Source organism: Pinus tabuliformis, chromosome 6 (genome assembly GCF_031772625.1).
Source record: "Pinus tabuliformis cultivar Carrire ecotype Pingquan chromosome 6, CPIR1, whole genome shotgun sequence".
NCBI lineage: Eukaryota > Viridiplantae > Streptophyta > Pinopsida > Pinales > Pinaceae > Pinus > Pinus tabuliformis.
This window is the reverse complement of record NC_142292.1, coordinates 1,491,836,329-1,491,859,880: the sequence shown is the minus strand read 5'-3', so window position 1 is coordinate 1,491,859,880 and position 23,552 is coordinate 1,491,836,329.

The following is a 23,552-nucleotide window of genomic DNA, read 5'->3' as shown; positions in this document are numbered from 1 at the left end:
TTTATGTAGGCAATTATATATTTATTAATTGATGAGTTATTTCTACTAACTAAATCAATACCACATCAAATAACTAGTCTCATGTATTCATCCATGACTTGTTTGAATTAATTCAATAGATAGTATTCGAACACTTTGCAAAGTATACATCCCAAGCCTTTGTAGAGTTTTGATTTGTTTATTTATATAAGTAGTGGTTTTTTATTTTTTTCTGAACTGATTGATTATTTCCATGATAAAAATAACAATATATTGCATGAGATAAAAATTGGTGCGAAATATATTGACTGATAGGGATAAATTTATGGGAATTTATTTTATTGATTTAAATTCTATTAACCTAAATAATTTATTAAGATGAACAAACATTAAATTGCACATAAAGCTTATCAATCATTTGGGAGAAAAAGTTAAATAATTTATTAGGATGACTATAGGTTAATCGTTCACAGATCTTTAACGACCTCTGGAAAATACTCTCATACACCGGAGACGATGATGAATATTCATAAGATCCATCCTCATACTAACGAGTTTTGCAAATTTCGGGCACTACAAACATTGGAAAATTTGTAGGATAATTTGATCCCCAACAAGCCATATGCAACCCATGAGCCAAGCCGAGACACCGCAGGGAAAATAATCTCCAACCACCAAAGCAAAAAAATTGAAATTATTTGGCACTAGTTTAAACCCAGACAACAAAAGACCCCAACACCAGACCCGCTAATCCCTCACAACATTCTCACAGCGGTCCCACAAGCATGAAATTTCACTCTAAAAATAAGATTTCCGCTCGAGTAAAAAATAGTACAACCATTTTTGTTGAAAACAAGAGATTTTTTTCCACACCATGAGAGTTTATCGTCTATCCGAGGATGCCCAATGAACATTGGTTTGTGTGGATGAATATTGGTACTCTAATTCTATCGCACTATCATATAACGAGCTATAACTATTAGATAAAGAATCATAATAGATTCATAGTACTTTTCAATATGATGTATTTCCATCGTCTAACATCTAAATCAAAGGCACACAAAGTTACTGGTGGCATGGTAGGGGTGTTATTCTTAGAGGGAATGCCTTACGACGCAATTAAAAATAGATTTAATGATCCAAGTATTAAATTTATTTAAAATTTTCATGTTTCAACATCATTTAGTTTGGAAGACTTTTACAAATACCATTATTGATATAATTGTTTGCATACATGAACAATTCATAATGAATCATTTACATCATACTTTAAAAAGTTTTCCAAAATGTTTCTAATGTCATTAAGCATTGAGGGAATCAAAAGAAAGAGTTGTATTAGAGATCTTGAATCAAACTATCATTTTGGATATAATCCTAAAAGATTTTATGGTAATTTGTTATGCAACCAGCTCACAAAATAGAAGAAAAGATAGATAAACGACTTCAAAATCAACCTCTTTGAGGGGGAAACCTCCTTTACATTACACAAATGAACAATTATTTAATGATTCAAATGGCACAACCTCCTTTCTATATATAGAAGTCTAAGGGGTCACAATATAATTAGTGCCTACATAACAATAATAATGTAAGGGCACCACAATAACAATAGTGGGCTTCTATGGGGCACAACAATCACAATAAGGGGGCTACACTAATAACAATGAGAGAATAGTGGGCTTCTATCAGGAACAACAATAAAAATAAGGGGGCTACACTAATAACAATGAGGGAATACACTAGTATTATAGGGACATAACATGCCCCTCTGCTTCAAAAAACGTGTTTTCCTCAACGCTTGAGTAGTTCTGGATGCTTTTGTATAAAATTCTCATCCTCCCATGTGGAATCTTCAGCGAGTAAGTTATTCCAATTGATGAGATATTCTGAAATTGATCGATTTCATAGCTGTCAAGTTCTTGTTTCCATGATTACTTCAGGTTCCAATATAATTTTTCCTTCCTCGTCATGTTCTGGAAATATTGTTTGAACTAGGAGCTTGTCACGTATAACCTTCTTTAAGCATGAAACATGGAAAACTGGGTGCACTTGGGAAGATGTAGGAAGCTCCAATTTGTATGCCATAGTACCAATCTTTTGCAACACCTTGTAAGGACCATAATACTTTGGTGATAATTTAATATGATTCTTAGCTTGCTTGAGGGACATTTCTTTGTATGGTTGTAGCCATAAGAATATCGAGTCGCCTACATCAAAACTTATTTTGTTGCAATGTTGATTTGCATGTTGTTTCATTCTATTTTGTGCCAAAGTGAGGTTATCCTTTAAGAGTTGGAGAATTTGTTGTTGATGCTGTATGTGATATTCCACCGCTTGAACCTTAAAATTTTCTCTTAAAGATGATGTGATTGACAGTGGATGATATCCATAAAGTGACATAAATGGGGTCATTTTTGCTGCAGTATGGAAGGAAGTGTTATACCACGATTTAGCCAGAGGTAACCACTTGACCCATTATGTTTGTTTATCAAATACAAAGAAATGGAGATATCCTTCCAAACATTTGTTTATTATCTTAGTTTTCCCATCTGAATGATGATGATAAGATGAACTATGAACTAACTGAGTACTGAGACAAGAAAATAATTCTGTCCAAAAATTTCCAGTGAAAATAGGATCTCTGCCGCTTACAATAATCTTTGGGTTTCCATGTAGCTTTTGAATTGTTTCCATAAATGCAGTAGCAACTGTACTAACTTTAAATGGATGAGATAATGCACAAAAGTGTGCATACTTGGTAATTCTATCAACTAACACCATGATGACACTCTTTCCTTTAGACTTGGTTAAACCTGTGATAAAATCCATTGAAACCTCCTCCTAACGTTGACTTGGAATGGATAATGGTTGTAACAAACCTGGGGTCTTAATTGTCTCAAATTTATTTTGTTGGAAAACCAAACATTCAGCCACAAACTTTTGAATATTAGATTTAAAGCCATCCCAAAAAAATTCCTTCTTAATCATGTGGTAAGTTTTTAAAAATCCCAAGTGCCCTCCTAAGGGAGAGGTGTGCAATTCCAGAAGAATATTTTGTTTGAGTCAGGAGTTATTACAAAGGTATAATCGATCTTTGTACCATAATAAATAACTTTTACAGCTAAATGTATTAGATATATGAGGATCTTGCTGCAACTTTTGAATGAGTGCCCACACTTCTTCGTCATTCTTCCATTCATCCCTCGCTTTGGTTATCCAATCTGGTTGGATAACAAAAATGGCACAAAGCAATGCTTCCACATCCTCATCCTTTCTTGAGAGTGCATCTGCAACAACATTTTTCTCCCCTTTTTTGTAGATGATTTCAAAGTCATAACCCAACATCTTTGTGACCCATTTTTTCTGCTCTTATGAAGATAATATTTTTTCTAAAAACTATATAAGGCTATCACGATCCGTTTTTACCTTGAAGTGCCTTCCCATTAGGTAAGGTCACCACTTCTTAAGTGTATGTAGTATTTCCAACATTTCCTTCTCATAAATAGCTTTGAGTAAATATTTTCCTTTGATTGGATGACTTTCAAAAGAAATGGGTCTTCCTTCTTGCATTAAAACAACACCAATTCCATTTCCTGAGGCATCACATTCCACAATAAAGGTTTTTTTGAAGTTTGGCACACCTAAGATCGGTGCTTGGCACATTGCCTGTTTAAGATGCTCAAAGGCCTTAGTTGCTTTTGCAGTCCAAGAAAATGCATCTTTCTTTAGTAATGTTGTTAGAGGTGCTACTATTCTCCCATAATTCTTAACAAACTTGTGATAATACCCTGTCAACCTGAGAAATCCTCACAGATGCTTTATGGATGTGGGGATTTTCCATTCCTTAATGCCTTTAATTTTGTTAGGGTCTACCTTAATACCCTCATGAGATACAATATGACCCAGATATTCCACCTCTCGTACTCCAAAGAAACATTTGGAGGTTTTTGCATATAATTGATTCTCCTCTAATAGCTTGAGCACCCTGTCAACATGGTCAACATGATCCTTCCAAGAATTATTGTAGATTAGTATATCATCAAAAAATACTAACACAAATTTTCTAAGGGTTTGAAAATGGAATTCATCAAACCTTGAAATGTAGAAGGTGAATTGGTAAGGCCAAAAGGCATGACCAAAAATTCATAATGACCTTCATGAGTTATAAATGTTGTTTTTGGAACGTCTTCAATCTTCATTCTTATTTGATGATATCCTGAATGAATATCCAACTTGGTGAAGCAAATTTCTCCATGTACTTCATCCAATAATTTATCAATGACATGAATGGGAAATTTATCCTTAATAGTGAGCTTGTTGAGCTCCCTATAATTTAGACACATGCACCATGATCCATCCTTCTTTGTTAAAATTGGCAACTAGGGCCAAACTCCATGTGGGTCATCTCATTTATGACAACTGATATTTTTATTGGATCCCTCTCATCGAGAGGTGTAGGATTGATCTAAAGATCATGCGATTCCGATAAGTATTTATCGAGATATGAATTTATTTTGATTATGGAATTATTATCAAGCCAACCAGCAACTTGTGTAGGCTCAGAAGCCCAATAGTCATGCCTATTCATCATCTACGTTTTAGTATAAATTGGCAAGGAATTGAAGTCATTTGTACACACATTCTTGAGGTGATCTCCTCTCCACGTCTTGGGTTTTTGGAGAAGGAGAGACAAAAATAATACGCTGGCCTAGTTAGATGACGCCCTAGCCTACACCCTGTTCAAGAAGCCCTAATACACATGAACACAGTTATGTGATGGAGTCTCCTAGCCATAGTAAGGGAAGACATTCTTACGAAGATCATGGAAACCTATACACAGTTCATGATGAGGATTCTACGCAGAAATGGAGCCCCTAATATGTTGTTCCAAGAAGCTCTAGACGCAGTCAATGGATGCCCTAATTTGTTTTCAAGTGAGGCCTCAATACGCTATCCAGGAAACCTTATACGTTGGTCACTGATGCACAGGTCCTGGAGATACTTACACACAGATAATGGAGACACATTTAAATGGTTTTCATGGTCACATTTATATGCTGGTTATACATGACATTTATACAGCCACGTGAAGCCCTAAATGTTGTAGAGGAGAAGACCTTATACACTGTCAATAATAGGTCCTAATCACTGTAGTGAATGCCCTAAATCTAAGATGTTGTCATGACAAGGGTTCTGGTTGTAGCCTAACATTGTCATGGTGAGAACCTATGGAAATGAAAAGCACAGTCTCCTAGCCGCAACATTTACCATTGCCTTATACCGCAATACATAAGGACATATACATAGAAACAAGGATAGGATCCCATTGTTGTCATAATATCGGATTGCTGTAGGTGACATCATGAAAATAGAAGGATAGTTTAAGAAGGGTCTGCTAGAAGGAATATGCATATGGCTGTATAACGAAGCAACTGAAGGATAGTGTAGCAGCATGATGATAAATGAGATCATGGGCAGCTCAGTGATGTATGAAGATCATGGTCAGCATGATGTATGGGAAACATGATGAAGATCAGGGGTAGCATGATGTATGGGCAACATGATGAAGATCATGGTCAGCATGATGTATGGGTAACATGATGAAGATCATGGGCAGCATGATGTATGGGCAACATGATGAAGATCATGGTTAGCATGATGTATGGGCTACATGATGTAGATCATGGGCAGCTCAGTGATGTATGAGATCATGAGTAGCATGATGATGCACGATGCAGTATGATGGTACTACATGGTAAGGTGCAGCAAATGGACGAGATGCAACACTATGATGGGTGAAGGAGTCACCTTAGAGAATCAATTGAAGCAATATGTCTTCAGCTGATCTTTGCCGATATCAAAAGTCAAAGTGTTGACTTCTATTGTAAATGTACTATCTTTCTCTCTCTCTCTCTCTCTCTCTCTCTCTCTCTCTCTCTCTCTCTCTCTACTGAGCTTTGAATAACATAAAAGAAGAATTGATCAAGGGTTTCCCCACATTGGGGTTTGTCCCTGGCTAGCACCACATCTTGTGTCCTCTTGTCTTGGCTTGTCTTCTGAGATTTATATTTATGTTCTATCTGTAGTTTACTTTATGCTGATGTGATTGCTAATCTGGAAAAGAAATTTAAATAAATTGCTCTATCATAGAACATACCTAAAATTAACATTCTTGTGCACCATCAACACCACCCATTGGAATGGAAAGAATTGGAATATTAAATACATATTATCCCATAGAAAACTTGATATTATGGCACTTTCCAGAGCAATTTATTGGTCCTCCATTTGCAACCATCACTTGACACTCTAGTGCTAGATATAGGAAGCAATTTAATTCCTTTACTATCTTACAATGAATAAAATTATGTGTACTACTCAAATCAATCAACACTATTATCTTTTTCTTCTTGATATGTCCTTCTATTTTGAGAGTTTGAGGAGTGGCAATTCTTGCCAATGCATTAAAAGATATGGTTGGATTCATTTCTTCTTTATCTGAGGTTGATTCTTGGTGTATATCCTCCTCTTTTGATGATTCTTGTTCCTGTTCTTCCTCCTCTTCACAATCTATGTAGAATAATTTCTTCTCAACGCACTTATGACGTTTTGTGTATTTACTATCACAACTATAACAAAGCCCATTTGCTCTTTTTTCCTCCAATTGTTGTGGTGTCAACCATGTAGATTGTGGAAGACTAGGACCAGTAACACTTCCATTTTTATAGTTGTGATTGGTAGACTTCCTCGTTTACATAATTTTTCTTTCAACTTTTCTTGCCACCCTAAATGCCTTCTCCAAGGAATTAGGTTCCCAAAGGTGAACCTCATGTTGGATGTTATCTTTTAAAGTCCCTATGAAGACATCAATCCTATGTTGCTCTAGAATATTGGTTACCCTAATATTTGATTTTTGGAAGTCTTCAATGTGCTCTGCCATTGAACCCTTTTGTTTGAGGTTTATCAATGGGCTAAAGAAGGTGTTGCTCTTTGTATCTTCATAATATGCTATCATTTCCTCCATACAAATTGACCAGGTGACAAGTGGTTTACGAGAACAAAGCCATCTATACCATACAAACTGATTGGCTTCTAAATATAAAGATTCAATACATACCTTTTGTGAGGGTTGCACATCCTGTAGTTCAAAATATTGCTCCATCTGTAGCATCCAAGTTACTGGATCCTTGCCATCAAAATTCCTCATCTCTATCTTTGGAATGTTGTGGTTCTTAAAACCCACATGGGAGTCTATAAAGTCGTGGTTGATATTTCTTTTGTCTTCGTCATGATTTTCATGGATTTCCTTGTCACAAATGGGATGCATTTCTTCTAGCAACTTTGCCAAACCTTCGTTCAATCCTTCTATCTTGACATTCATCATTGATACCATGTCTGATTTTAAACCATCATTCAAAACTACCATGTCCCTTTTTATACCATCTATCTTAACATTCATCATGGCTTCTAATTCATTTTTTGTTACTTTTTGCAAGAGCGAAATTTGTTGCATTTGGTCTTGTAATTTTGATATATTATGTTGCATTTCTTCCTCTTCTTCATGTGTAATAGTGGAGCTTGTGGGTTTCTTACTAGGTGTTTCCATTTTCTTTCTTCGGGGCATAAATTAATGATAATTATGCTTCACTATGCCCTTTGAATCACTTCAAACTAATTTTTCAAACCAAACTTATGCAAATTTTAAAAAAGTCTACACAACTTTTTTTTGCTTCGTAGGAGCTCTATATTGAATCTATCTTATCTCTGTAATTTCAAATCTCTAAGGTCTGAAAATTTGTCTTGTGGTAGCCCTCTAAGTTCTATTTCCAACCCCACAGGTCTGATCAAGATTGTAGTCTTCAAGAAAGAGTTAGGCCAAATCTCCCATGATGACCTAAATATAGACTTCTTCAGTAGATAAACATTGTACAAAGAACCACGTATCCCTGTTTCAGCCTCCAGACCTAAAAATGCTACATATGAAACTAGAGTCCGTCCTCTTTCTACAACTTCTTATGAAATGTCCATCTGATACTCAGAGAGAAAGTTATGATGGTTTCCCAAGGTCACCTATTTGGGATGTAATTCAGGATCATGCAAAAACCCTAACTTCCTTGGCTCATATCTATGAAAATATAGATAAACAAGATCTGAAATTTGGACTCGAGGTTCAACAATATTTCAGCTCAAATGGGGTTTTTGTTTTAGCTTCTAAAACATCACAGAATAAAATTTATAGCGAAAATTCCATAATGACATGTTTGGAGCAGAAAAACCTTAGAATCCAAACCTCTAATACCACATGTTATGCAACGAGCTCACAAAATAGAAGAAAAGATAGATCAACAACTTCAAAATCAGCCTCTTCGAGGGGGAAACCTCCTCTACATTACATGAATGAACAATTCTTCAATGATTCAAATTACATAACCTCCTTTCTATATATAGGAGTCTATGCGGTCACAATATAATCATAGCCGACATAACAATAAGAATGTAAGGGCACCACAATAACAATAGTGGGCTTCTATAGGGCACAACAATCACAATAAGGGGGCTACATTAATAACAATGAGGGAATAGTGGGATTCTATGAGGCACAACAATAATAATAAGGGTGCTACACTAATAACAATGAGGGAGTACACTAGTATTATAGGGACCTAACCTAATTATCATGAATAAAAAATTGTACAAGAAAAGATAATTTATAGCACAAAAGGATATTTTTTTTTAAACAAAAAAAAACAGTACTTCCATTCAAGAAAGACAAATTTTTACATATTCGTGATTCTTTACAAGATATATTGAACACAAGAGTAAGTATGTTCCACCAGCATCTGTATCATGAAAAAATCTGTTGTGTTGTCAATTCATAAATCCAAAGAGAGCAGAGATACATCACTGCCAATAGAAAAGAAGGAAATCATGAACATGGGAAACCAACAAAAAACCATTCAGTTCAATGCAAAAATGGAAACAAAAAAACTAGATAGAGGGGAGGGAACTATATCTCAGAAAAACCCGTGTCATTGCTCTAGCCACCATAAAAGAGTTCAAAGAATATAAACGCAGGGCAGAGGGAGAGGCCGAATAGGAAAGAGAATTTTCCTCCGAATTTTATTCTTGGTAGACATGCCTGAAGTATATTTATGGGATGAGAGGCAGTAGATTCCTAATATGTAATAACCAGTTGCAGAGATCAGGGACATCAGGAGACCATATGCCTTTCACCCAATTAATCGTAGATAAGGAGTTTCCAATGATTAAGATTTTGTGAATACGAAGCTAGGAAGCACATTGTAGGTTTCCCAAAGAGCTAATAGCTCAACCCTATAGTTGTCTCCTCTACCACCATACTAGAAGAAATGGAAGTGAAAATATGGGCCCAAATGAAGAAAAAACCCACATCCACAGTCACCACAGGAGGAAGCCCCATCAAAGAAACATATTTGATAAATTCCCTCCATATTCAAATAAGATATATATCGACGATGGATTTTTGGTTGCCAAGGGACAATCACTTGAAAGAATGCCACTATGCCTATAGAACCTCGTTTGATGTTCAAAGCGTTTCCTTCAAAAATAAGGGCATTAAAGACCCTCTAGATTCTTGATAGAACATAGAGAGGGACAATGTTGTAGGCCTTCATTATGAAGTTCCAAAGAAGTATGCAATCATGGATGAAGGGTGCATTACTAACAAAATGGATTCCCGAAATAATTCATACCTCTTCCCATATTTCAAAGGAAAAAGGACAACACATGAATAAGTGTGGGCCACTCTCTAAATCCAACCTGCAAAGAAGGCACCATCCAGGGTCAGAAAAGACTCTCGAGAATATTGTCCCAAGTCAGGACTCTATAATGGATGATGATCCAAGAGAAGAAGTTGAGCTTCAAGGGAGCATACCATTTCCAAATGAGTGAGATGCATTCCTTGAATGGGAGGGGAAGAGAGGTCGAAGTGATGTGGTTGTAGCCTCCTTGACAAGGATTTTTCCATTGACCATTTGGCGCCCCCACACTAGCTTATCCAGACGTAGTGATAAGTGGATACTGACCATGCATAGACTATTATGATAATGCTCCCATTCAGTTTTCATGTCCTCCTATAAACCAATCTTCCATGCATGTGACCATTTTTGGGCAACACAGACAGGTCTACATCTCTCCCACAGGCTAGCAAGGGTGTTCATCTCCATATAGGAGAGAGTTTTGATTATCTGTATTAGAAGGAAGTGGAATCCACTGAAACCCTTGATGAAATCTAGACCAATGTGTAACCTTTGTCCATTTCTAACCACCCAACAAAGATTACTGCTTAGCCACACAATGGCAACTCTAATATTGCCCCAAATCTTGGAATGTCGGCCAGCTGAAGGTTCCCCCTCAACAATCCATTCCTTGAGTCTGCATTGAAGAGAGTATTTGTCTTTCATTATGCTCTGCCAGAGCCCTTTATCACAAAATAACCTCCACAAATTTGTTGCCAAAAGGGTCGGGTTAAAGGCTCGTTTGTCAATAATGCCCCAACCTCCACATGAAATTGACCTGGCAATGGACTTTAACCAAATTAGATGGATCTTCTTTTCACACCAAAAAACAGACCAAAAAAACTTAGCCACCATTTAGTCTATCTTGTTAATGAGAACAACCATAGATAATGATGTTAAGCAAGCCATTATCCACTTCACGTGCCTTTGCAAAAAACTAATTTTATACAAGATTATTGAGAGAAGCTCCCAATCCACACATTCATACACCCTGTGGAGGTCAACTTTCATGTTCCTTTTTAACTTCTCTTCGATGGGAGAGTTTGCAAAAAAAGTGAACATAATAGATGTTGGTACATAAGTCAAACTTCTTAGTTTATTTGTTTTACTTGAAGTAATCTTTAACAAGTTATTTATATCCTGCATTACGAACCATAGAATTATTAAATTCTCTAGCATTTCTTTGTAATTTTATATGAAACATGTTTTAAATAAATCATTTTATTTTAACCTTCACATTTGGCGTATATATTTCTTACCTTCGCATGTTTGTATTTCTTTCATTGTCTCGTGTAGCAGCTCTATCAAACTCATCAACAAATGTGTTTTTCCTTCTAGAACTCTGTGTTACGGAGAAAAATATGCAGAGCTAGATGATGTATATGAGTGCTTAAGGATGACCATCCTCTCTAAGAAATCCCTTTCACACCCAAATGTATGTCCAAATCCATCTTGCATTGGATGGAAAGATGGACCAATTGCATGGTCCAACCTTAAAGTGGTTAATGTCAATGTTGTCACTGAACTCACTTGTGATGTCTTCCATGCATTTCTCTATGATTGGATATGTTTGTTTGTTGGGATATATGTTCTAATTATGAATAATTCGTTTGTTTTAAATAAAAACAATGCAACAATAGCTTTGAGAAATAATTTATGTTTCACTCAATGGAATTATTATTGTGATTTTGATTAAAGTAGAAGATTTTTTTATTATTAATGTTAAAGCAATATTATCATGACATTATGCATTTATAATTTTCTAGACCATTGAAAAATGTAAATTATACTAAAAGTATATTTTCCAAGGATGTATGATTTCAGTTACTAATTGTTTTTTGACATATAGAGAATGGGATATGGTCTTTTTAATATCACAAAATTCTTGATTGAAAAAATACTTGTAGTGTTAAAAAAAATAGGATTTCAAATTTATTTCAAGTAATTTTTATTTAATTTATTTTTCTTTAAAGGAAATTATTGTAGTTTGAATTTATTTTTAAAATTCACATTTTTCTATATGCAATTGTGAACTAACAAATGACATGATTGGTTCAAAATTTAACAAAATTGTAATCAATTTATATAGAGGTTAGTAGAATCATTGAGTATTCTAGCCAATAATATTTTTAAGAGAAAAATGGGCTCTAACTAAAACACTAAGGTTTTGGATTAGTATTTCTAGATATTGAAAGCCCAACTTAACAAACACTATGCCTATTGTTGAGAACAAAAATGTACCATGGAATATTTAGGATATAGGGTTGCTAAAAAGAGAGATACTTATATAAATATAATACTCAATGCAAGAAGAAACACATAAATGTTGGAAACTAGGTTACAAGATGTGGAAGAAAAATATAAACTTTTAATGATATTACAAAATTAAGGGAGATTCATTTCAAGAATAAATATTTGGTAAATTATCTACAATTATTAGGAATATGAAATGAAACTCATTGAAATAAGTAAGTATAGAATGAGACTTTGTCTACATTATTTGCTGTGGCATTTCACAATGATATGGGAAATCCTACTCATGATATGAGTTTGTATAGATTAAATGTTAGATTGAATTGTTATTAAGCAAAGGAGAACCTTAAATAGCTTTACAAGAGCAAAGCTACCTCCTAACATTAGGGAGAGAAAAAATCTATCGATGTAACAAATTAAGGTTTAATTTATAATATGACATCAAAACTCATAATGAATTTTTTTTTGTAATGACTAAGTAGTCGATAATGCCTATTGTTATGCAACCAACTCACAAAATAGAAGAAAAGATAGATCAATGCCTTGAAAATTAGTCTCTTCGAGGGGGAAACTTCCTTTACATTACACAAATAAACAATTCTTGGATAATACAAATGACAAAACCTACTTTCTATATATAGGAGTCTAATTGGTCACAATATAATCAATGCGAATATAACAATAATAATATAAGAGCACAACAATAATAATAGTGGGCTTCTATGGGACATAATAATAACAATATGGGGACAATAGGGGCACAACAATAACAATAAGGGCTACAATGACAATAGTAATGGGGGAATCACTAGTATTATAGGGACCTAACATGCCCCTATCTTTCAAAAAAGTGTTGTCCTCAACGCTTGAGTAGTTCTGGATGCTTTTGTATAAATTTCTCACCCTCCCATGTGGAACCTTCAGCGGGTAAGTTCTTCCACATGATGAGATACTCCGAAATTGATCGATTTTGAAGCCGTCGAGTTCTTGTTTATGTGATTTCTTCAGGTTCCAGTATGATTTTTCCTTCCACGTCAAATTTTGGCAATATTGTTTGAACTGGGAGTTTGTCGCCTACAACCTTCTTTAAGCGTGAAACATGGAAAACTGGGTGCACTCGGGAAGCTAAAGGAAGCTCCAATTTGTATGCCATAGTACCAATCTTTTGCAACACCTTGTACGTACCACAATACTTTAGTGATAACTCATTATCCTTCTTAGCTTGCTTGAGGGACATTTGTTTATATGGTTGTAGTCGTAGGAATACCCAGTCACATACATCAAAACTTATTTCATTGTGATGTTGATCTGCCTATTGTTTCATTATATTCTGCGCCAAAGTGAGGTTATCCTTTAAGATTTCAAGAACTTGTTGTTGATGCTTGATGTGATCTTCCACTACTTGAACCTTAGAATTTTCCCTTAAATATGATGTGATGGACAATAGATGATATCCATAAAGTGCCATAAATGGGATCATTTTTGCTGCAGTATGGAAGGAAGTGTTATACCACCATTCAGTCAGAGGTAACCATTCAACCCATTATGTATGTTTATCAGATACAAAGCAACGAAGATATCATTCCAAACATTTGTTTACTATCTCAGTTTGGCCATTAGATTGAGGATGATAAGATGAGCTATGAGATAACTGAGTACCAAGACAAGAAAATAATTATGTCCAAACATTTCCAGTGAAAATGTTATGAAACCAGCTCACAAAAAGATAGAAAAGAGAGATCCACGCCTTAGAATTTAGCCTCTTCGAGGGGGCAACCTCCTTTACATTACATAAATGAACAATTCTTGGATGATACAAATGACAAAACCTCCTTTCTATATATAGGAGTCTAAGGAGTCACCATATAATCCAGCCGACCTAACAATAATAATATAAAGCCACAAAAATAACAATAGAGGGATTCTATGGGGCACAGAAATAACAATATGGGGGTAATAGGGGCACAACAATATAAATAAGGGGTATAACTACAATAGTAATGGGGTAATCACTAGTATTATAGGGACCCAACATGCCCCTCTCCTTCAAAAAAGTGTTGTCCTCAACGCTTGAGTAGTTCTGGATACTTCTGCATAAAATTCTCATCCTCCTATGTGGAATCTTCAGCGGATAAGTTCTTCCACTTGATAAGATACTCTGAAATTGATCGATTTCGTAGCTGTCGAGTTCTTGTTTCTGTGACTGCTTCCGGTTCCAATATAATTTTTCCTTCCTCGTCAAGTTCTGGCAATATTGTTTGAATTGGGAGCTTGTCACCTATAACCTTCTTTAAACATGAAACATGGAAAACTGGGTGCAATCGAGAAGCTGCAGGAAGCTCCAATTTGTATGCCATAGTACCAATCTTTTGCAACACCTTGTACGGACCATAATACTTTGGTGATAATTTATTATCCTTCTTAGCTTGCTTTAGGGACATTTGCTTATATGGTTGTAGCCGTAGGAATACCCAATCACCTACATCAAAACTTCTTTCACTGCGATGTTGATCTGCCTGTTGTTTCATTCTATTTTGTGCCAACACGAGGTTATCCTTTAAGAGTTGGAGGACTTGTTGTTGATGTTCGATGTGATGTTCCACTGCCTGAACCTTAGAATTTTCTCTTAAATATGATGTGATGGATGGTGGTTGATACCCATAAAGTGCCATAAATGGGGTCATTTTTGTTGCTGTATGGAAGGAAGTGTTATACCACCATTCAGCCAGAGGCAACCATTTGACCCATTGTGTCTGTTTATCAGATACAAAGCAACGAAGATATCCTTCCAAACATTTGTTTACTATCTCAGTTTGCCCATCAGATTGAGGATGATAAGATGAGCTATGAGCTAACTGAGTACCAAGACAAGAAAATAATTCTGTCCAAAAATTTCCAGTGAAAATGGGATCTCTGTCACTTACAATAATCTTTGGGTTTCCATGTAGCTTTTGAACTGTTTCCATAAATGCAGTAGAAACTGTACTGGCTTTAAATGGATGTGATAATGCACAAAAGTGTGCATACTTGGTAAGTCTGTCAACTACCACCATGATGACACTCTTTCCCTCAGACTTGGGTAAACCTGTGATAAAATCCATTGAAACCTCCTCCCAACGTTGGCTTGGAATGGATAAAGGTTGTAATAGACCCGGTGTCTTAATTGTTTCAACTTTATTTTGTTGGCAAACCAAACATTCCGCCACAAACTTTTGAATATCTGATTTAAGGCCATCCCAAAAAAATTCCTTCTTAACCCTGTGGTAAGTTTTTAAAAATCCTGAGTGCCCTCCTAAGGGAGAAGTGTGCAATTCCATAAGAATCTTTTGTTTTAGCTGGGAATTCTTACAGAGGTATAAGCGATCTTTGTACCATAACGAATCATTTTTCCAGCTAAATGTATCAGAAGTACTGGAATCTTGTTGTAGCTTTCGAATAAGTGCCCACACTTCTTCGTCATTCTTCCATTCCTCCCTTGCTTCGTTTATCCAATCTGGTTGGATAATAGAAATGGCACACAACAATGCTTCCACATCCTCATCCTTTCTTGAGAGTGCATCTGCCACCACATTTTGCTTCCCTTTTTTGTAGATGATTTCAAAGTCATAACCCAACATCTTTGTGACCCACTTTTGTTGCTCTTCAGAGGATAATCTTTGTTCTAAAAAGTATTTAAGGCTATCATGATCCGTTTTTACCTTGAAGTGTCTTCCCATTAGGTAGGGTCGCCATTTCTTAAGTGCATGGAGTATTGCCAACATTTCCTTCTCATAAATAGCTTTGCTTAAAAACTTTCCCTTGATTGGACGACTTTCAAAAGCAATGGGTCTTTCATCTTGCATTAGAACAGCACCAATTCCATTTCCTGAAGCATCACATTCCACAATAAAGGTTTTTGTGAAGTCCGGTGTAGCTAAGACCGGTGCTTGGCACATTGCCTCTTTAAGATGTTCAAAGGCCTTTGTTGCTTCCGGAGTCCATGAAAATGAATCTTTCTTCAATAATGTTGTTAGAGGTGCTGCTATTCTCCCATAATTCTTAACAAACTTGCGATAATACCCTGTCAACCCAAGAAATCCTCGCAGATGCTTTATGGATGTGGGGATTTTCCATTCCTTAATGGCTTTAATTTTGCTAGGGTCTACCTTAACTCCTTCATGAGATACAATATGACCCAAATATTCCACCTCCTGGACTCCAAAGAAACATTTGGATCTTTTTGCATATAATTGTTTCTCCTCCAATAGTTGTAGCACCCTGTCAACATGTTCAACATGATCCTTCCAAGACTTGCTGTAGATTAGTATATCATCAAAAAATACTAACACAAATTTTCTAAGGAATGGTTTGAAAATTGAATTCATCAAACCTTGAAATGTTGAAGGTGCATTGGTAAGGCCAAAAGGCATGACCAAAAATTCATAATGACCCTCATGAGTTCTAAATGCCGTTTTCGGAATGTCTTCAATCTTCATTCTGATTTGATGATATCCCGAACGAAGATCCAACTTGGTGAAGTAAATTGATCCATGCAATTCATCCAGTAATTCATCAATGACAGGAATGGGGAACTTATCTTTAATAGTGAGCTTGTTGAGCTCCCTATAATCTGGACACATGCGCCATGATCCATCCTTCTTGTGCACCAATACTACTGGAGCTGAGAAAGAACTTTGACTCGGTTGAATTATACCAGCCTCTAGCATTTCTGCAACCATACGTTCAATTTCACTTTTTTGGACATAGGGATATCTGTACGGCCTGATGTTTGGAGGAACACTTCCTGGAATCAGATGAATAGCATGATCATGATCACGCATAGGTGGGAGACCTTTGGGAGTCTCAAATACCTTGGAATGATTGTCCAGGACTTTTTGGAGATCTGGAGAAATAGATGATTCCAATGTGGAAACATCTAGCGAACATAATTGTGCAATTACACCTCTTTGCTCCTTTTTTAGAAGCTTTGTCATACCATTAGAGCTGATTATCTTTCCTGGTTTCCCTGCAATACCCCTTAATTCAACTTCCTTTCCTTCCAAGAAAATTTGATGAAAAGTTCTTGAAAATTAAAAGCTATTGTACCCAAGGATTGTAGCCATTGGACTCCTAGTACAACATCAGCACCTCCCATTGGAATGGAAAGCATTGGGCTAGTCAATACATATTCTCCCATGGATAGCTTGATATTATGGCACTTTCCAGAGCAATTTATTGTTCCTCCATTTGCAATCATCACTTGACACTCTGGTGCTGGATATAGGAAGCAATTCAATTCTTTTGCTACCCTACAATGAATAAAATTGTGGGTGCTTCCTGAATCAATCAACACTATTACCTTTTTCTTCTTGATTTGTCCTTCTATCTTGATGGTTTGAGGAGTGGTAATTCCCGCCAATGCATTACAAGATATGGTCGGATTTATTTGTTCTTCATCTAGGCTTTGTTCCTGGAATATATCCTCTTCTTTTGACCTTTCTTGCTCCTTTTCTTCTTCCTCTTCACAATCTATGTAGAATAATTTCTTCTCAGCACACTTATGACCTTTTGTGTATTTGCTATCACAATTGTAACAAAGCCCTTTTGCTCTTTTTTCTTCCAATTGTTGTGGTGTCAACCTTGTAGGTTGTGGAAGACTATGGGCAACAACACTTCCGTCTTTATAGTTGTGAATGGTATGCTTCCTAGTTGCCATAATTTTGCTTTCCATTTTTCTTGCTAACCTGAATGCCTTCTCTAATGAATCAGGTTCCCAAAGGCGAACATCATGTTGGATATTATCCTTTAAAGACCCTATGAACACATCAATCCTATGCTCCTCTGGAATATCTTTTACCCTTATGTTCAATTTTTGGAACTCCTCAATGTGCTCCATTATTGAACCCTTTTGTTTGAGACTTATCAATTGGCTAAAAAAAGTGTTGCTTTTTGTATCCTCATAATGTGCTATCAATTCTTCCGTAAAAATTGCCCAAGTGATAAATTGTTTACGAGAACAAAGCCATTGATACCATACAAACTGATTTGGTTCCAAATATAAAGTTGCCATACGTACCTTTTGTGTGTTTTGCACATTATTGAGATCGAAGAATTGCTCCATCTGTAATATCCATGTGGCGGGATCCTTGCCATCAAACTTCCTCATATCGATTTTTGGAACATGGTGAGTCTTCGATCCAACATTAGAGTCTATGGAATCATGATTAACATTTCTTTTGTTCTCATCATGAGTTTCCTTTACTACCTTTTCACCATTAGTGACCCTTTCTTGTAGCAACTTCTTCAATTCATCCATCTTATCATCCATGCCATCAATTTTAGTGTCCATGCCATTCACCTTAGCTTCCATGCCATCCATCTTAGCTTCCACGCCATCCATCTTAGCTTCCATGCCCTTTATCTTAGATTCCACGCCATTTACCTTAGCTTCTGTTAGCTTTTGTGAGCGTGACATTTGTTGCACTTGTTCTTGTAATTTTGATATATCATGTAGCATTTCTTCCTCTTCTTCATGAGTCATGCTAGAGCTTTCAGGTTCCTTACTAGGTGTTTGCATTTTCTTTCCTCGGGGCATCAGTTACCGATAATAATGCTTTACTATGCCCTTTGAATTCCGTTAAACCAAGCTTACACAAAAATTTAAAAAAAAACTACACACCTTTTTTCACTTTATAGAAGCCTGATATTGAATCTGATGTATCTCTGTAATTTCGGATCATCCAGTTCTGAAATTGCTACCTGTAGTAGCCTTCTGCGTCCTCTTTCCAATGCCACAAGTCTGAGCCAAATTGGATTCTCCAAGGAAGAGTTATGTGAAATCTCCCACAGTGACTTGCTTTTAGACTGGTTCAGTAGAGCGAACTTGTACGACGTGCCACGAGTCACTGTTTCAACCTTTGAATCTGAAACATACATAAAAGAAACTACAGTCCGTCCTCTTTCTGTACCTTTTTACGAAATTTCAATCCGATCCTCAGAGAGAAAGTTATGACGATTTTCCCCAGGTCACCTGTTTTGAATGTAATTCAGGAGTCTGCAAAAAGACCAACTTCCTCAGATCATATCTCCGACAATATCGCGCAAAAGCTCTGAAATTCGGACCCAAGGTTCAGCGCCAATTCTTCTCAAATGGGTTTTTTTTGCGACTTCTGAAACGTCACAGAAAAAAAGTTATAGCGAAAATGCCACGATGACCTGTTTGGAGCAGCGAAACCCTAGAATCCAAAGCTCTGATACCAAATGTTATGAAACCAGCTCACAAAAAGATAGAAAAGAGAGATCAACGCCTTAGAATTCAGCCTCTTCGAGGGGGCAACCTCCTTTACATTACATAAATGAACAATTCTTGGATGATACAAATGACAAAACCTCCTTTCTATATATAGGAGTCTAAGGAGTCACAATATAATCCAGCCGACCTAACAATAATAATATAAAGCCACAAAAATAACAATAGAGGGATTCTATGGGGCACAGAAATAACAATATGGGGGTAATAGGGGCACAACAATATAAATAAGGGGTATAACTACAATAGTAATGAGGTAATCACTAGTATTATAGGGACCCAACAGAAAATGGGATCTCTATCCTTATAATAATCTTTGGGTTTCCATGTAGCTTTTGAATTGTTTCCATAAACGTAGTAGAAACTGTACTTGCTTTAAATGGATGCATAATGCACAACAGTGTGCATACTTGGTAAGTTTGTCAGCTACCACCATAATGACACTCTTTCCTTCGGACTTGGGTAAACCTGTGATAAAATCCATTGAAACCTCCTCCCAACGTTGGCTTGGAATGGATAAACGTTGTAATAATAGACCTGGGGTATTAATTGTTTCAACTTTATTTTGTTGGAAAACCAAATATTCTGCCACAAACTTTTGAATATCTGATTTAAGGCCATCCAAAAAAATCCTTCTTAACCCTGTGGTAAGTTTTTAAAATCTTGAGTGCCATCCTAAGGGAGAGGTGTGCAATTCCATAAGAATCTTTCTTTTGAGTTGATAATTCTTACATAGGTATAAACGATCTTTGTACCATAACGAATTGTTTTTCCAGCTAAATATATCAGATGTACTGGGATCTTGTTGTAAATTTTGAATGAGTGTCCACACTTCCTCATCATTATTTTATTCATCCCTTGCTTCATTTATCCAATCTAGTTGGATAATAGAAATGGTGCAAAGCAATGCTTCCACATCCCCATCCTTTCTTGAGAGTGCATTTGCCACAACATTTTTCTTCCCTTTTTTGTAGATGATTTCAAAGTCATAACCCAACATCTTTATTACCCTTTTTTGCTGCTCTTCTGAAGATAATCTTTGTTCTAAAAAGTATTTAAGACTATCATGATCTGTTTTTACCTTGAAGTGTCTTCCCATTAGGTAGGATCACCATTTCTTAAGTGCATGTACTATTGCCAACATTTCCTTCTCATAAATAGCTTTGTGTAAATACTTTCCTTTGATTGAATGACTTTAGAAAGAAATGGGTCTTTCTTCTTGCATTAAAACAACACCAATTCCATTTCCGGAGGCATCACATTCCACAATAAAGGTTTTTGTGAAGTCCGGCCTAGCTAAGACTGGTGCTTGGGACATTGCCTCTTTAAGATGTTTAAATGCTTTGTTGCTTCTAGAGCCCATGAAAATTCATGTTTCTTCAATAGTGTTGTTAGAGGTGCTGCTATTCTCCCATAATTCTTAACAAATTTGCGATAATAGCCTATCAACCCGATAAGTCCTCGTAGTTGCTTTATGGATGTGAGGATTTTCCATTCCTTAATTGAATAAATTTTGTTAGGGTCTACCTTAACACCTCCAAGAGATACAATATTACCCAGATATTCCACGTCTTGTACTCCAAAGAAACATTTGGAGTTTTTTGCATAATATTGTTTCTCCTCCAATAGTTTGAGAATCTTGTCAACATGTTCAACATTATCCTTCCAAGACTTGTTGTAGATTAGTATATCATCAAAAAATACTAACACAAATTTTCTAAGAAAGGGTTTGAAAATGGAATTCATCAAACCTTGAAATGTAGAAGTTGCATTGGTAAGGCCAAAAGGCATGACCAAAAATTCATAATGACCCTCATGATTTCTAAATGTTGTTTTCTGAATGTCTTCAATCTTCATTCTGATTTGATGATATCCTGAATGAAGATCCAACTTGGTGAATCAAATTGATCCATGCAATTCATCCAATAATTCACCAATGACAGGAATGAGAAATTTATCTTTAATAGTGAGCTTGTTGAGCTCCCTATAATTCAAACACATGCTACATGACCCATCCTTCTTGTGAACTAATACTACTAGAGAAGAGAAAGAACTTTGACTAGGTTGAATTATACCAGCCTCTAGTTCAATTTCACTATTTTGGGCATATGGATATCTGTAAGCCCTGATGTTTAGAGGAACACTTCCTGGAATCAAATGAATAGAATGATCATGATCATGAATAGGTGGGAGGCCTTTGGGAGTCTCAAATAAATTGGAATGAATGCCCAAGGCTTTTTGGAGATCTAGATAAATAGATGATTTCGATGTGGGATCCTCTAGCGAACATAATTGTGAAATTATGCCTCATTGTTATTTATTTAGATCCTCTATCATTCCATTAGAGCTGATTATCTTTCCTGATTTCCCTGTGATACCCCGTAATTCAACTTCCTTCCATTCCGAAGAAAATTTCATGAAAAGTTCATGAAAAATAAAAGCTACAGTATCCAAAGATTTTAACCATTGGAATCCTAGTACAACATCAACACCACCCATTGGAATTGAAAACATTGGGCTATTCAATACATATTCTCCCATGGACAACTTGATATTATGGCACTTTCCAGAGCAATTTATGGTTCCTCTACTTTCAATCATCACTTGACACTCTGGTGCTGGATATAGGAAGAAATTCAATTCCTTCGCTATCTTACAATGAATAAAATTATGGGTACTGCCCGAATCAATCAATACTATTACCTTTTTCTTCTTGATACAAGATATGGTTGGATTCATTTCTTCTTTCTCTAGGGTTTGTTCCTGGTGTATATCCTCTACTTTTGACGTTTCCTGTTCCTTTTCTTCCTCCTCTTCATAATCTATGTAAAATAATTTCTTCTCAGTACACTTATGACCTTTAGTGTATTTGTTATTAGAACTGTAACAAAGCCCTTTTTATTTTTTTTTCTTCCAATTGTTGTGGTGCCAACCTTTTAGGTTGTGGAAGGCTAGGAGCAACAACACTTCCATCTTTATAGTTGTAAGTGGTAGGCTTCCTTGTTGCCATAATTTTACTTTCCATTTTTCTTTCCAACTTGAATGCCTTCTCCAATGAATCAAGTTCCCAAAGGTGAACCTCATGTTGGATGTTACCCTTTAAAGTCCCTATGAACACATCAATCCTATGCTACTCTGGAATATCTTTTACCCTTATATTCAATTTTTGGAAGTCCTCAATGTGCTCCATCATTGAACCCTTTTGTTTGAGATTTTTGAATTGATTAAAAATTGTGTTGCTTTTTGTATCCTCATAATGTGCTATCATTTCTTATGTAAAAATTTCCCAGGTCACAATTTGTTTATGAGAGAAAAGCCATCGATACCATACAAACTGATTTGGTTGCAAATATAAAGTTGTAATGCGTACCTTTTGTGTGTTTTTCACATTATGGAGATTGAAATATTGTTCCATCTGTAGTATCCATGTTACGGGATCCTTGCCATCAAACTTCCTCATATTGATCTTTGGAACTTGGTGGGTCTTTGTTCCAACGTTAGAGTCTATGAAATCATGATTAACATTTTTTTTGTTCTCATCATGAGTTTCATCTACTATCTTTTCGCCATTAAGAAGATTTTCTTGTAGCAACTTTGTGAAACCTTCCTTCAAACCTTCCATGTCTTTCTTCAAATCTTCAATGTTGTCATTATTTGAATCATGATTAACATTTCTTTTTTTCTCATTATGAATTTCCTCTACTACCTTTTTGCCATTAGGAAGCCTTTCTTGTAGCAACTTTGCCAAACTTTCCTTCCAACCTTCCATGTCTTTCTTCCAATATTCAATGTTGTCTTTCATACCATCCATTCCATTCATCTTAGCTTCCGTGTCTTTCTTTAAATCATCTGTCTTTTCTTTTGTTACTTTTTGTGAGAGTGAAATTTGTTGCACTTGGTCTTGTAATTTAGATATATCATGTTTCATTTATTCCTCTTCTTCATGAGTCATGCTAGAGTTTCAGGTTGCTTACTAAGTGTTTCCATTATATTTCTTCGGGGCATCAATTAATGATAATAATTCTTCACTATTCCCTTTGAATTCCTTCAAACTAATTTTTCAAACCAAACTTATGCAAAATTTAAAAAAAGCTATGTTTCCATTATATTTCTTCGGGGCATCAATTAATGATAATAATTCTTCACTATTCCCTTTGAATTCCTTCAAACTAATTTTTCAAACCAAACTTATGCAAAATTTAAAAAAAGCTACACACCTTTTTTCACTTTGTAGGAGCTCGATATTGAATCTGTTG